The 16,897-nt window shown below is 46.7% G+C and overlaps 1 protein-coding gene across 9 annotated transcripts in view; it reads left to right on the top strand.

Moving 5' to 3' along the window:
* Nucleotides 1-16,897, top strand: part of PRKN (parkin RBR E3 ubiquitin protein ligase) — a 1,393,119-nt gene that overhangs the window by 872,589 nt on the left and 503,633 nt on the right. The window lies entirely within an intron of this gene.

Genomic DNA, 16,897 nt, shown 5'->3' on the forward strand with positions numbered 1-16,897 from the left:
GGGGAATAATTGCACACTTGTAAACCATAAAGTGAAATGGAAGCAAAAAAATATTTTAACAACTGCCAACTTGCACATCTGAATCTGTTACTGATCTTTTAAGAAGGCATTGCATTGGTGATCTGATCAATAAGCCTTTCATTCCCTAGTTCTCTTCTCGTAGAGGGAGAGGGAGCTTCAAGTAGAGATAGTAACAGCAAGGTCTTGGATCAGGCCTTTCAGAGGCATGCAAGGAACCTTCAGAGAAGAATCTCGGTACAGCAGCTGATGTAGCAGTCTCTTCTGCCCTCGCATTCCTCACTCTGGCTTCCAGGCATGAGGAGGCTTCAGTGGGCGTGATGGCCCCTTGGGTTACTTCCAGCCTGAGCCAAGGAGAAGGCCAGAGTACAGAACACTGCTGGCTCTGCGAGCAGCTCTTTAGCTGCTCTCTGGGCCGGGGGTTAGGAATGGCTGTGCATCTAGCAGCAAAAGTAGAAAAGATCAAGAATACTCTGCAGACAGCATCCCACGTCGCCTGTCACTGATGGGTTACTGGGATCATTTCCTCTCTTCCTACTCCCCATCACGAACATGAGAGGACAGCACAGTGGGCGGTGCGGCTTCTCTGGGGCTCTGACTCTGCATGCTGAGTTCTCCCTTCTACAGTGATGCTGGCGGATTTTATTCAGTTCTCTGAACATCATAGTGTCCAGGAGAAGAACACGACCAGAAGTAGACCTGGTGGAATGTCTTCTTCATTGGCCACATTTAATTCACATCAGGAATTGAGCTGTGTTAAAAGGAAGTAAACCTAGAAGCAGAGGCAAGAGTATAATAACCAATTATAATAAATGTCAACAGCATCATCTTACAAACACTTCTAAAAGGCTGTTACTATGTAAGCAAGGATACTAACCACTCCCTCCCCCCCAAATAGTCCTCCTTTGCCCTATTTCAGTTACCTGTTGCCATGTGAGCACTCAGCACTTGGTCCCTTTAAACAATAACCATGTTTTTATCCTGCAAGTGTATAGCTTACAGATTTGGTAGGGCTCAGCTGGGTGATTTGCCCACATGGCACTGGCTGAGCTTAGTTGGTGGTACTTAGCTGGCAGAGTCCCCCATGTCTGGTGTCTTGCTAGGGCTGACTGGAAGGATGGATTTAAGCATGGTCGCTGATGGGAGGTGAGCCCACGGCTTCTCCAGGGTGGGCGGTGTCAGAGATAGGGCACCAGAGAGAGTGGCTCACAAGACAGGATATGGGAGCTCAGTTTGAAGCCTGGGCAGAGAATGGGCAGAGTCTCTCCTGCTGTCCCTCAGGCTGCCCAGAGTCAAGGGTTGGAGACAGAGACTCCACCTCGTAATGGGAGGGGTGTAAAGTGCTGCCTGACCACCTGCAGTGTTCCCGTAGCCTTCCCTTCCAGATGTAAGTTTAGACGCTAGTGTACTCTTAGCTGTACTTGCTCTTTCCCTTTAATCATTCTTCACCCATTGTCAGGCGCTGCTTCGTCCCTACCACACTGTCTTCCCCAGGACCAACTGCTTTGTGGACTCCACTTCCTCCTGATAACAAAGTGGCTTGCAGCCCTTTCAGAGGACTTGCTTGGCCCCCTCGGTCAAGCTGATAACTTGTCCCCACAACCCGTCCAAGCTCCTTTTGTCTGGATAATTCCTACTTGTCTTTTCTGGCTCCGCTTCTCCAGGAAGACTTGCCTCAAACCCTGTCCCTTGTCCGCACTGTGCCCTCACTCACTCATCCTTGCGGTCATTTAATTATTTGTTCAAGAAGTATTTACTGAGGCACTAGCGGCCACCCCAGCTTACAACAGTTGAGAAGAACAGAAGAGTAGATAAACTGGACATTCTCATTAGTCCCAGTAGTGACATTGGGGGTCGCTGTCTCCAGGCCGTGCATGGCAGTGTTGTTTTAGGTTCCTGGTCGCCTCTACCCTTTACCCATATCCTCAGAGGACCGGCAGCTTAGGCCACAGTTAGTAACCTGCAGCTTTGTGGGCAGACACTGAAGAGAGGATCCATGCTCCCCGGCCACCATTTCAGCTCTCCAAATGTAGGCTCCTGGGTCAGAGGGGGAAAGAGAAAATTGGGCAGGATCGGTGAAGTAGGAGGGAGGTTTTATCAGTGAGCCTAACAGCTGGGGTTGGGATTCAATTGTGAATTTTCCTGCTATGACAGTTAAATGTGAAGTTTCATATTACCATTTCTCTTTGATTCTTCTCAGCTGTATTTTCACCAGAAAGCCATGAAAGCAACCAAATGTACTAAATAAATAAAGTAGAAAGTTTTGAAAATAGCACCAAATAGTGGATTCTAAAATGTCAACGGTAGACCATAAAGAAAGGTATAATCTTCAGAGATGAGAGCTATTCCTGCCTCAGGTTTTGGAATTGCTTCAAGTTCTCCATCTTAGATATTGGTGAGACTTTGAGATAAAATGAAATAATATCAGCATTAAGTGGATATAGTTAGAAAATCAGTCATATAAATCCAGCATTCACACCATTTTAATGCTTATAAGTAATAGTTTTTACATGATTAACAGAGTGTAACAAGCTAGATGTCAGCAATAATGTGTTCATAACCATGTTCGAGAGAGATCCCTAGGAACTGTGACCCCTGGGAAGGGTATTTTGAAGGAGTTTCCATGGAGAAAGCCTAATTTTGCTTAGGATGCAAAAACTACAAAGAGTTTCAGGACTGCAGATATTGACAAGAGCATGTTCCAGATGCAGACAAAAGTAAGGGTAAAGCAAGATTTGGGGGCCGGTGCTGTGGCGTACCAGGTAAAGACACTGCTTGCAGTGCCGGCATCCCATATGGGTGCCAGTTCAAGTCCCAGCTGCTCCACTTCCAATCCAGCTCTCTGCTGTGGCCTGAGAAAGCAGTGGAAGGTAGCCCAAGCCCTTGGGCCCCTGCACCCACATGGGAGACCCAGAAGAAGCTCCTGGCTCCTGGCTTTGGATTGGCTCAGCCCCGGCCATTGCGGCCAACTGGGGAGTGAAGCAGTGGATGGAAGACCTTTCTCTCATTCTCTCTGCCTCTCCTTCTCTGTGTACTCTGACTTTCAAAAAAAAAAATGAATCTTAAAAAAAATTGAAAAGATTTGGAGATGGAAAGAGCTTAAGATACGTTGAGATCCAAGTAAGGCACTGGCAGGGCTCCGGACAATAGGTGGGTGGTGCCGTATTGAGGACAGGGTTTGCTTGTGTCCTGATGGCTTAGTTTTCAGTTTGGAAGAGAAAGGGGCACCACAGGGACATACCGAGAAAGGATGGCTGTACTAACTGCTATGACTGAGAAAGGTTCATCTCTTAGTCACTTATGGTCTTTGCTGGAGTTGAGAGAAAGAGAGTTACAAGACTTCCACAGGGTTCTAGGGGAAAAGAAGACATGAGAACTGAACCAGAGCTGATGCTAGCAGGAGAGAGAGGAGAATGCAGAATGGTTTCTGCTGCCCCAGACATGCTCTGAAGCCTCCACCTAGTGACCAGTTTTGCTAGGTTCCTGTTAGGAAAAATGACGATTTCTTAATAATAGCACTGAGGATTGTTTGCCTGCTTTCAAACTCCAAGAGATATTTTCCTGTGTAGCATACGGTTGGGGTCAGCTGAAGAGACCATTGGCGTACAAGGGGAAGGTCTTGGGGATCTGTGAACTGTGAACTTCCTAGGAGGTGCCAGAGACTATTCCTGGGAAATCTGGAAGAGGCGTAGACAAGAGTGCCCCCCCCCCCCAGAAAGGCAAGGGGGTTGTGACTGTCTCGAGTTGAGCAGTGGTCCTGACCTGCAAACAAGCATTTGCCTCCCTCTGCTGGGAGCTATAATTAGATCTGTTCAAGTCTTTCACCTCCAAAACACCTAGAAGATGACACAGAAATGCCACAGCTGCCCCTCCCCACGGACCCTCGTTGTGCAGTGTGGCTGCAGCCTGGAGCCTGTGGAAGCTGGGCCTGCGTGGTCCGGCTCAGAGGGGCTGGGCAGAGGGGCTGCCACGGGGGGAACACTCAGACACTAAACTTGCTGCAGCTTCTGAGAATACCGTGGGCGGTCAGACCCCGAAGCCTCATGCTTGGGAGAGTGGGTACCCGGCACTGTCCCCCTAGTTCTCATCTGTGACACCCAGTCTTCGGTCGTGAATCAAGCAGTCGGAAGTTGAAGGAAAGGAGCAGAAACGGCCAGTACTCGCTGGGACCAGAGCTTGACCCTTCGTTTGCAAAGCAGAGCCGCTGGTACAGGAAGATGGCTGCAGCTGTGGGGGTCCCCGTGCTCAGCTGTGGCTGTCCTGTCGGCAGAGAGACACGGCAAAGTCCCAGCTGAGCGGGGCCTCCCAGGGCTGCCGCCAGGACCCCCTGTGTTGTGTGGTTAAGCCGCGAGAGCTCTGCCGGTGCGGCCATAAACTTCTCCGAGTTGTTCTCGGAAGGCTGTTAGAAGAATGCCCCTCGTCCTCCCTTCTATTACGCACTGATTGTTATTGCTGCTGTTTCTGACTTTGCAGTCTCCTCTGGGAGCTCTGGGGATGGATGGGGGAATGCCAGCGATGAATCTCACTTGCCCGCTTGCTTTTCTGCCAAGCAGGCAGGGCCGTGTCCCTTCAGTGGAACAGGTGCTTGTTCTAAGGCCCCAAAAGCAGAGCCTGGGCAGGGAACAGAGCTGGTGGTGAAGTAGCAGCACTGTGGAGAACAAACTCTATCTTAATATGATAGCTACAATGGCGCTTCCCTCATTGCCTTGTAGGTCATTTGCTGGGCTTCAGAATTCTGTTCTCAGATGAATCAGTGCTGAGAATAGAGTCAGAGGAACGTTTCCCAGGGTAGATCCTTGATGGACTATTGGGTTCATGGCATAGCAGCTATGAGGAAATGGATAGTTGTTGAATGTGTCCACCCTGCTCTCTTAGGAACACCTAAAATCTGAATTAACATCCACCTTTTCCACAGTGGCTCCTTAAGGTTGAACAGTGGGACTTCCAAAAGTTCATGGAAAATGCAGTTGTACCTGGAAGGCAGCAAATGATGGCCCGGGTGCTTGGGTCCCTGCCACCCACGTGAGAGACCCAGATGGAATTCCAGGCTCCTGGCTGCGGCTGGCCCAGTCTTTGCCATTGCAGCCATTTGGGAAGTGAACTAGTAGATGGAGGACTCTCTCTCTCTCTGTCTCTCTCTCTTCCAACCTCCCCTGTCTGTTTCTCTCCAGCCCTCATGTAACTCTGCCTTTCAAATAAATAAATCTGAAAATGCTTATTTTGGTGCAAAAAATTGAAATCTAACCATAGTCTTTCAGGATATGCATTTCCTTTGAACTTTTTGAAGACCCTTCTATGTGTGGACTTGCATTTTTCTCTGCACCAAATTAAATACATTCCTTAATTATATGTTTCATGGGCTTTTAGAAGTCCCCTCGGAAACACAGCAGGTGGACTGAGCGCGTGAGTCTCAGGGTCGGTGCGTGGCATGATCTTTCTCCACGTGTAGCATAAACTGCTATATTTAGATGTCAGTTGCTCCAGGACTGACTTACACAAAAATACCATGAAATTATATATTGTTTACCTCGTATAAAATCCCTCCATACTTCAGGATCTTTAGAAATGAGTGTTTTCCTTGTGCGCCCTGGACTACCTGCTGTGACACTACCATCGGCCATCTGCTTTATTTGCATTAGCAAATTACTGTGGCACAACCTTCTACAGACTCTACAGGGGGCAGCAGTCCATGTTCCCTGGGCACTGCTGTGCACAACTCAGGGAAAAATAGGCCAGGTCCTGCCCCTCCAGACACCTCCTCTTGTCATTGTGGCCTCCGACACAGGTGGTCATGACTGCGGCAGTGTTGACAGACTTGACCAACCCTTACTGGGGCCACGGGGATGGACACTGCTCCCCAGATCTCCTGTGACATAGCTCACAGAGTGAATCCCAAATTGTGCAGTGTAAAACTGAGTGTTTAGAGGTCACAGAAGTCATTCTTACAGGATTTTTGATAGCACCTTCTGGAAGCTGTCTGTAACTGTCAGGCCCCATCTGGCCTCAGAATTCCTGTCACCTGTGGCCATCAGCTTCAGGTCATCTCTAGATATTTCTCCTCCCTCAGGATCCAGGCCCAGAGGATGAGGGGTCGCTCCCTCTGCTCCTTTGAGCTTCAAACCCTTTGGAGTTATTCCCTTTGGTGATACACCAACTCTGACATAAAGGGACTCCTAACTCCCGAAGTTAATGAAACACAGAGTTACCTGTACAGATGTCCGAGTAGTACACTGCCCAAGATCACCCATCTCTAAGGGGGCAGCATTCACAATGCCAAAATATTTGAAAGCCAGAGGCCGCACTCCCCAGCCCCTACATCTACACAGGACCACAGGACACCAGTTCATAGCCCAAGAATGCAAGGAAGTGTTCCCTGTCCCTTCCTGGGCAGCTCAGTAGGAAGCAGGTGTGCCTTCTCGACTCTGCCCCTCTGTTGGATGGAGAAAGAGAACAGAAAACCTAGGGGATGATGGAGCATCCATCCAAGGAGCTGGGGTCCCTGAATCTCTGGGAAGGACAGCCAGCAAGTAACCGAAGGCTCGTGTTAGCAGTCACACGAGAAGACATACACACTCAAGTTGTTAGAAGGAACTGAAGCTTTACTGTTTGGCTGTCGGGGTCATTCGTGTGAGAACCAATCCAGTCTGAGATGTCTTCATTTGGAACGGGCTTCCCACGCAGGGCGTCCAAACAGCCAGCGTGTGGGCATCTGCCCCACATCAGCTTAACTTGAAGCCCTCTCTAAGGTGGTCTTTCAGAGAAAAGGAAAAGAAAACAACCAAGCCTACAGGACTCTGCACTCAGACAAGTACGGTTTTTATTGCAGAAAGCAGAGGCCCTTAAGTTGCGATAATTTCTGTTTCCAAGCAGGAAGTCGAGGGGTCATTCACGCACAGGCGCTTCCTTACTCATTAAATTAACACTACCCATTTTTTGGTCCTCTTTTAGCTTGGTTTAAATTACATAGTTTCTATTTCCATTTTAAGAAACAACCCGTTTCCTGTACATTTGGAGACTTTTGTCCCCTGAAGGCATCCTGAATTCTTGACCCTCATCTCGGCTGGTGAGCCTCACGGCTTGGAATATCATTTTCTGGGTGCCAGGGGAGGCCAGGACCCAGGGCTGCCATCTCAGGATATTGTCTAAGATGGATTAAGCTTTGCCTCATCCCAAAGGTAAAGAGGAAAGTTGCCAGCGAAAATGAGATTGGCAATGAGAAGAGGGACTCTTTCAGGAATAAATCTGATTTTGAAAAATAGCATCTTAGGAAGAAAACCTTTTAAGAAGATAGGAAGTGAGTTAACGGTCCCAGAATATAGTAAAATAAGAACTGATTTTCATAGGATTCAAATGAATAAATCATCTCATAGCTTTCTAGTCACACAAGGGAGATGGCAGAAAAATAGAATCGACGAGCTGGAGACCTGAGCCGAGAACCCTCCGACCCCACTGGGCTAAGGGAGAAGCCCCCAGACCCCGGCTGCTGTTCAAGCACATGCCATTTCAAGCATATGTTGATTTATTTAACATATGGGGTTTAGGGGCTTAAGGTTTTTTCCCTACATTTTATTTTAAGCTTCATAGCAATAAATAATAATAAACCCTTAAACAACATTAGAAAAGGAAGTATGGACCTTCAGAAGCTGTGATTTTCATTAGTCATGTATCCTTCTTTTTTTTTTTTTTTTTTTGACAGGCAAAGTGGACAGGTGGACAGTGAGAGAGACAGAGAGAAAGGTCTTCCTTTGCCGTTGGTTCACCCTCCAATGGCCACCGCAGCCGGCACAATGCGGCCCGCGCACCGCGCTGATCCAAAGGCAAGAGGCAGGTGCTTCTCCTGGTCTCCCATGGGGTGCAGGGCCCAAGCACTTGGGCCATCCTCCACTGCACTCCCTGGCCACAGCAGAGAGCTGGCCTGGAAGAGGGGCAACCGGGACAGAATCCGGCGCCCCGACCGGGACTAGAACCCGGTGTGCCGGCGCCGCAAGGCAGAGGATTAGCCTAGTGAGCCGCGGTGCCGGCAGCCATGTATCCTTCTAAGCCTTTTGCATGGTTTCTTCAACAAGTTCTGAATAGAAAAAATTAAATTTTTTAAAGATTAATTATTTTTTTATTTGAAAGACAGAGAGATGGAGAGAGAGTGACAGACAGGGAGCCCCAATCGCGAGTTTCACTCCCTAACTGCCCACGACAGCTGGAACAGAGCTAGGGTTAAAATTGGGAGCTGGGAGTGCACCCCAGGGTTTCCACGTGGGTGCTGGGAACCCTCCTACCTGAGCCACCACCACTGCCTCCCAGGGTGTGCGTCGGCAGGGAGCCAGAGTCTGAAATCAAACCCAGCGCCTCTGATGTGGGAGGCGGCTGTTTGAACTGCTGGATTCTAATACCTGCCGCTGCTAAGTTTATATTTTAAAAAAATTTTAGAGTGCTTTACAATTTATTTGACTTTTTTCGTTTGATGTACAGTGGAGTTTTAACACACATGCAAGTTAGTGGAGCTACAGCTAGACCCGGGATCCAGAGCTCTTCCCTCGCTCCAAATTCCTGCTGTTCTCCCTGTGTGGTCAGCCCCTGCCATGCCCCTGCTCCTGGACCAGTTGCACTGTTCACCCCACCACAGGTCTGTCGCCAGGACATCATGTGCCCGGCAAGGACAGTAGGTGGCCTTTAAGACTGGCTTCTTAAACTCAGTGCCTCGCCTTTGAGGTTCATCCACCTGCTTGTGTGTATTCAGAATTTGTTTACTCTGTTGGTCAGTAATGTCTCTTGCACATTGTACCAGTGGACTTAACTATTTATTTACTCATTGTCGGTCTCTCAGGATACTTGGTGTCTAGTTTTTGGGGATTATGAGCTGAGCAGCTGTGAGCGCTCATGTGCAGGCCTTTGTGTGAACGTGGGTCTGCATTTCTGCTTTCATGATTGGTTGATTGTCCGTTCTCCCATCTCTATGTTTCTCCTGAGAGAAACAGTCTCCTCTAAGTCTGACTTCAGGGCTGCTTTGTTGAATTTTCTTTTAACTAGTGACACATATTTTAAATGTTTGTATTTCTTTTTTTTAAAAAAATATTTATTTATTTATTTGAAAGTCAGAGTTACACAGAGAAAGGAGAAGCAGAGAGAGAGAGAGAGGTCTTCCATCCAATGGTTCACTCCCCAAATGGCCGCAATGGCTGGAGCCACGCCAATCTGAAGCCAGAGCTTCTTCCAGGTTTCCCATGTGGGTACAGGCGCCCAAGGACTTGGGCCATCTTTCACTGCTTTCCCAGGCCACAGCAGAGAGCTGGATCAGAAGAGGAGCAGCCAGGACTAGAACCAGTGCCCAAATGGGATGCCAGTGCTTCAGGCCAAGGTGTTAACCCACTGCGCCACAGTGCCGGCCCCCTTGTATTTCTTTGTTTCTCTTAATTTTTTTTCCAATCTTTTCTCTAGTTACAGTTTTTGTGCAAGTAAAGTTCAAGTTTAACAATTTAAATTCAGAGATAGGCATCGTGGCACAGCAGGTTAAGGTGCCACTTGGTACCTCCTCATCCTATAGTGGAATGCCTGGTTCCAGTCCTGGCTACTCCACTTCTGGTCCAGGTTCCTGCTAATGCACTGTGGGGAGCAGCGGATGATGGTCCAAGCATTTGGGCACCCATGTGGGAGACCCAGATGGAGTTCTGGGATCCTAGCTTTGGCCTGGCCTGGCCCTCGCTGTTGTGGGCATCTGGGGAGTGAACCAGCAGATGGAAGATTACTCTCTCCTGGGTCCCTCCTTTTCTCTCCCTCTCTTTCTGCTGTTCTGAGGAAAACAAATAAACCTTAAGAAAAATGAAATTTAGATCCGTTGGAAAGGATGTTAATTTTTGTGCACCCGAAGTCTACTTCTGGAAGGCAGACGCAGTGTAAGAGATGACCTTTATTCCCTCATGTCCTGGAGAGGGTTCTCCAGTAAGCAACACAGGGAGGGAATCCAGCAGGGGAATTGAGGAAGCGTGAAAATCCAAGCCGAGCACTGTGGCAGTTGAGAGCAAGAAATTGTGAAGGATAGTGAAAAGTTTGCAGGGCCCAGTGGCAGCCCTACCAGTGGGGCTAGTAGGGCTGAGGAATCATTCGAATGAGCTTCCCAGAGGATGTGGTGATCTAAGGATACTTGAGGGTTGTGAAGGTCACGGTCTCCCCAGGCACTTCGGAACCAACTAGAAAACGCTTTCAACAAGCACACCCACTGCCAACTGCTAGAAAAGCCAATTCAGCTGGTTTTGGATGGGGCAAGAGCCACTCCGGGGACTGCTAACCATCAAGAGACGGTGTCCCCCCGGGCGGAGTGAGCAGAGTGTGGGGGGCACGATCATGAGCTGTGACGAGGAAGGGACTGAGGTCAGGTGGATGAATGGTTTACATTAACACTGAGGTCACAGAACATCCCGGCAGAAGCAGCATTGGATGAGGTGCACAGATGGCTGGACAGTGGACTGTGGTATCCAGCTGTACTACGTCGTCATAGCAGAGGGTGTCAGTTCCCCCAGGTGGAAGGACCACAGTGCCGCCTGCCTGCTGAACCCAGGAAATTCTCTGAGTCACATCCACCAAATTAGGTAAAGATTCTACTTGAAATTTGCCTGATAAATGGCTTCGTTGATGCCTACTAATTTTAGAAATTTAGACATAATTGAATTTTTAACTAATAGGTTAAAACATTTCATTGGAAAGATTTTTAAACAGAGTTCAATTTTATTTCCAAGCTTTTGAAAGGGTACAGATATGAGGAACACATTTTTTTTTTAAACAAAACTCCATAACACTGGAAATATTTCCAAATGTCTGTGTCAAAATGTTTGCTTGAAGTACTAGTTCCTTTAAACAAAAAAAAAGGGGTGTTTCTATGCCTGGTAAAAATTGCATCCACGATAATGGGACAGAATGACTATTTTTTAAAATGTCATCATTTAATCATTTCGACTGGCATACATTTGATATCACAGAAGAACAGTCAGACCCAATATAGACCCACATGGACATGTTATGCAGAATTTTTAAAGACTCCCTTTCTGAAAGCGCTGCTATGTCCTGTAAAATGGTTTGTGGAATGAAAATACACGAATCAATAAATTATGAATCCTACAGTGTAGACATCGCTCCTTAAAACTGTTCAGTGCATCACCTGTACGGTCCCACGTGACGACTTTGAAAAAGTGAGCAAACTTAAAGAAAAACAGTAACTCCAAGCTCCACAGTACTTTTAGGGCTCCACCTAATTAAGCAGTGGAACTCTGTTCATGCATAAGAGTAAGACAAAAACAAGCAGGGAAAAGTCTGCTCTCTCAGACTGGGTTTTGCAGAGGTTACTACATGGGTGACACCTGCAGCACTTTCTACCCCTGGCTTCACCTTTCTTGCTCCGTGTCTGACCTACAAATCATGCGGTGAAGACACTCTTTCACTGCTCCTGCTGCTACCAGTTTGCTGGACTCCCTTCCTCATACCCCATCAGCTGCTGGGGTCACCCAACATAACCATAAAATAATAGTTTTATTCAAGGAACTGTATCTTTAATTCAATCTCTGTATCTGTTCTAACATTTCACTCTGTAAATCTTCACTAATACTTCCCACACGTATTTCAATAGTGATTCCAATGCATTACTGTATTCTGTGTATGATTTCAACCACTTTTGGTTGCAATAGGAAGAAGTCTTCCAGAGTATATCGCTTTTACTTCTTTCAGAATGAGGGGGCTTCCAAGTCTGTGGAGGAATGGAATTAAATGATGCAAAGTTCCCATGATCTTTGTGAAGCCCCGTTGGGCGAAAGAACAAATCAAAACAAGAAAAACACAATAATTTCATTAGTATCACACTATTTAAAACTGTGTAAAAGTTTGCTTTCATGTTTTGAATATTTAGCTTCCTTTTTTTCTGTTAGGAAAAATTTTAACAAGCATATAAAAATTGTATGTATTTATGGAGTGCTGTGTGATGTTTCAGTCCATGTATGAATTGTGTAATGTCAAATCAGGATAAATATATTTACCTCTTCAAATATTTAACATATCTTTATGGCACAAGAAGGCTTAGCTCTTCAAAGCCCTGCTATTAATTGTGGTTTCTCACAATCATCTGATAAAACCTCAGAGAGACTTACCACAAGTAACAGTGGATGTGAGTCTGTAGTTCATGTAATTAGTTAGCATTTTAAGTTGAAAATGTCAGTTCCTCCTTTCACATAGTAAAGTGACATCTGAGTAGAACACACATGGATTATGAGTTAGAATATGCCCGGCCATCTCCTTTTCTGGTTCCTAAGCTAGACTGGTGTGATCAATATTATTTGAACTTCTATAGCTCCTTTGCAGGAAACACTCGCTGGAAAACACTTGTTTGGGGAAGATTCTCTCTGTCGGGCCCAGTGAACACACTTCATTCAGCTATCCAAATGCAAACCTATTCCTTGTCAGAAGAGTTGGAAGGAGAACACATTTGCCCTGATGGAGGTACGATTGCCACCTCCACTTTGGGGTAGGAACTGCAGTCCCTGCTCAGCTCTGCCGAGGGAATACAGTCTCAAAAATGGAGTCGCTGTCTTCGTGAATGGGCACACAGAGTCATGCTTAATTTCATTCAATGTTTTCAGAATTTTAAAAATCTTTTAAGATTTATTTTATTTGAAAGGCAGAGTTGAGGGGAGGGAGACAGACAGAAATCTTCCATCCACTGATTTACTCCCCCAGTGGCAGCAATGACTGGAGCTGGGCTGATCCAAAGCCAGGAGCCAGAGCTTCTTCCAGGTCTCCCATGTGGGTGCAGAGACCCAAGCTCTTGGATCATCTTCTGCTGCTTTCCTAGGTACATTAGCAGGAAGCTGGATCTGAAGTGGAGCAGCCAGGGTTTGAGTCAGCACCCATAGTGGCTTTACTCGCTGTGCCACAATGCCAGACCCTTAAATCCTATTATGTCTTGTGCTATCTCAGTAACTTAGTTCAGAGAATATAAGTCTACAAAACAGCTTGGACATTGTCATTGCAGGATGGACAACAGAATTGACAGGTGGACTCTCCTTTATCTGTTCTGTGAACCCAGAGAGAAGCCAGTCCCAAAGTTCAGAGATTGCTTCTCCTACTGTGATGTGCATTGAAATGTCCTGGTCCAGATTCAGTAGGTCCAAGAGGGGGATCCCATGAGTTTGCATTTCCAAAGAGCTTCTAGTTAATGCGGATGCACCCAGTATATAACCACACTCAGTGCTGGCAACCAATTATACCAGGGACTTGTCATCCGTGATGAAGACTTTTGCAAATAAAGTTTTATTGGACCACAGCCAGCCTAGTCATGTGCATATTATTCAGTGTTCACCTGTGCTACAGTGGTAGAGTTAAGGAGTTCCAACAGAGACCTCATAACCTGCAAAATTCAGATATATTTATTTTCTGATCCTTCACACGAAAGGTTTCTTGATCCCTTGACTAAACAAGAAATGTGCACTTCATATAGAGACCCGCATGTGGGTAATCTTGCACCTAGAACCTGTTAATTCTACAGACTCAGAAGTGCAGGAACTGATTTCATTGAGTAACATTATGGGCTAAATTAGAAGAGTATATTCTCTTACTAGTAGACTTGCTGTTTCAGTAAAATCAGAAATTACAGACCACAGAATAGTAAAAGTAAATTACTTGAGAGAAAGAGTCGCCGTCCGCATTGAAATGGTACAGTTAAAATAGGGCCCTCCATCAACAGTTGCATTTGTGGCACGTTAAGGCCGCACAAAATAAGGTTTAAGATACGAGGCACTTGAGTTGAATTATATCAAATACACGAGGGCTGGATTTAATATCTTTCTCCAGCTAAATATGTCACAGTAGAATTTTAAAATGAAACTAAGCTGCAAAATGAAATTCAGCTCATAGCAGTAGTCTGCCATGTGTTGTCACAGGTCTTCAGATTTCATTTTCATGCTACATGAACTGAAAGACCTACTTAACTAGTGAAATTAGTTGGCAGGAGGTGTTGTCACAAAAATTACTACATGTGAAACATACCAATGCACTTGAAAACATGAACACCTTTCATCATTGCGTTTTCTTGAAACTATAGAATATGTTAGACTGTGTATGAGCATACTTCAAGAAGACTGTGGAAACTGAATTCCAAGATAAGTTTATCCTGACGCAAAAGAGTTTTTAAATCCATGAATGATTTTTTTTCATACCCTGCATTTCCGTGAACTTTCTGAAGCTCTGTTCAAAGCCATTGCAAAAAAGAAAACCTAGAAGGCAGTATGTCCAGAAAGAATCAAGTGATTAGCTTTAATTGCCAATTAATTCAAAGTTATATTTAATGTCAATTTAATGCCTACGCCATAGTTTGAATTTTCAAGAGTAATAAGAGGAAAATTGCACTGTGCGTGTTGTGTCAGTGTGTTCTCGTTCCTACTTCAAGGTGAGATGTTGACAAAGCTGCAGGGCTGTGGTTCAGATGTTACCATTCTCATACACGATGAAATCAAAGTTTAGAGAATTACTCTTAGGAGACAATGATCCTCTACCAAAAATGATTGTTAAATCTTTCAGCTAAATACTTAATTTTAATCACACCCCCCCCCACACACACATTAACTGTACACATCAAAGGCAGGTTCCAACAGAAACTAGGAAGACCTACTCAGAGTTTTATTTCTTTAATTCACCTTATGCACCAATCTTGACGCAATTCTGTGTTGTACACACACTAGAGGAAACCCTTGACTGCAGCGCCTGCATCTTCTGCAGTAATTAAAACTTAAGAAGCGTGAGATTGACCTTTGTTTGATTTGCCCTCCAAACTAGTGACCCCTCCAATAGGGGGACGATTGACCAGAAGCTGGGGGAGGGGAGTGGGACGTGAGTGGCTTCCTGCAGAAACGCAGGAGGGAAGCTGTCCCGGGCCCGCTGTCCCCAGAGGGCCCCGCCTGCCCGGGCTCGTCCTCGCTCATGTGTTCCCGGCTCTGAAGCCACAAACAGCACCCTTTGACCCTGTGGGGAAATTCTGTTTAAGTCTTTTAAAGATTTTTTTTTTTTAATTGAAACTCAGAGAGAGAGAGAGAGAGAGAGAGAGAGAGATGAGTCATTTGTTTCTCTGTGTGTTTTATTTCACAGTTATTGTTCTAGAATTTAGGCTACCAAGGCTCTGTATCTGTGAACCACATAGGTGACTGCCCACCGACAATGTTCAGATTTTAGAATCAGGCAGGGTGGGCCAGGCAGCTGGGGGCAGTGCAGCCTCGCACGCCTGTGCCTGTTGGCCTGGGGCTGCCGCCCCACTGCTCAGCACCTGGTCAGGGGCCCCGGAACACCCTGGAGACTTACGGGAAAGTGAATAAGCTGTCAGAAACCAGGGAGCACCGACTGTTATGTTCTCTTTTTAAACTGACCTTTGTGAGCTCAAACCCTTTGTCTGTAAAATGGGCCGACTACCCCTCGCCCTCACCTGCCCAGAGCATTGCTGTGAGGCCCTGCTGAGGTGGCCTGTGTGCCCGTTCTGTGGTACTGCCACTTATTGCTGGATTCCAGTTTCCCAAGAGACAAGCTAGTGCCGTTTTCCACTTTTCTAAGTTGTTGATCACCGGAGTCTCATGGATTTTAGGTCTCGTCAGAGTTCTTACTATTGGTTCTTGTCTCTGACTCATGGAACGTGTGTCTGCAGCTGGGTTCTTGGAATCTTGGATCATGGAGGACCTTGCTCCAAACCATGGGGCCCCTCCCACCGTGGGGAACACCTGCGGTGTGTGGGCAGGTGGTGCACCTATGCTAGCAGGTCCTGATGCTTGTGGTTCACACATATTTCCCCCTGCTTGCATCACCTCTTCACAGAAACAAGAACAAACCAAGCAAAAAGGAGGTGGGACAGGAGACTTCCTGCTCCTCTGAAGACAGCACCAGTGTCTCTGGCTGGGGTTCCTTTCCCACATCCGTGTCTGCGTCCAGCAGCTGCCCAAGGCCCAAGCGTCCCACACAGGGAGCATGCAGGCTGCCAGCTGTGCCCCAGGGAAACCCGTTCAGCTTCGGAACCAGCTTGCGTGGGGCTCCGGGAAACTGCAGAGAGCAGGCATCGGTGAGGCCTTCTACTCTTTGCATGTCCAGCGAGCATGGTCCAAGGTCTCACACACATGAAAACATTTCGTTAAATGTGAAAACAGAAATTGGAAAGGACAGCCCACATAACTGCTTTTCTCTGAGTTCTTTCTTTGAGTACTTCTCAAAGCGCCCTTTGAAGTAGCTAATCAGGTGTGAAATGGACAAGGATCTCCTAGGTTCTTTGCACCCTGGACATCCTGAATCTAACGGGTTTTTCTGGGTGCCTCCTCAGGACAATGCCACAGCCCTTTCCGGTTGCCATGAAAGCAGGTAACGGCTTCCTTTGCCATTTTCCATGCTTTCCAGCAGAGGAGGGAGGAAGCATACAGGAAGTGCTTTCTTGTTGTGCAGTGCCAGGCTCCGGGAACAAAGCAGAAGATGGCAGTCCTTTGTGTGTGGAGACCGAGCCCCATAGCAGCCCAGCCTGGTACCCCGACCCTGGGAGCCAGTGCCCACCGAGGCAGCGTGGCTGTACAGGGCGCACTCCCTCTCTGGCGTGTGTATTAGGATAATGCTCTGGCACCCCTCCCCCACTTGCGAGAAGAACTCAATAGCGGTTTCAGGTGGGGAAAATAGATTCAGAATAGCCCATTTCTGGCTGTATAAATTATCCTCGTGCTCACTGAATTTTCTGAAATGAACACAAATGTATGTGGATTACGGGGCGACTGCACTGTAAGGAATATTATCACATCTCTCCGTGTTAGGAGCCTTACATTCATGCTCTCCGTGTGCGTGTTTAAAAATATGATTACGGAAGAACGGCAAGAAATGGAAATGTTCGTAA

The sequence above is a fragment of the Oryctolagus cuniculus genome, chromosome 5, assembly GCF_051225735.1.
Source record: "Oryctolagus cuniculus isolate XC-2025 breed Fujian yellow rabbit chromosome 5, ASM5122573v1, whole genome shotgun sequence".
In the NCBI taxonomy this organism is placed as follows: Eukaryota; Metazoa; Chordata; class Mammalia; order Lagomorpha; family Leporidae; genus Oryctolagus; species Oryctolagus cuniculus.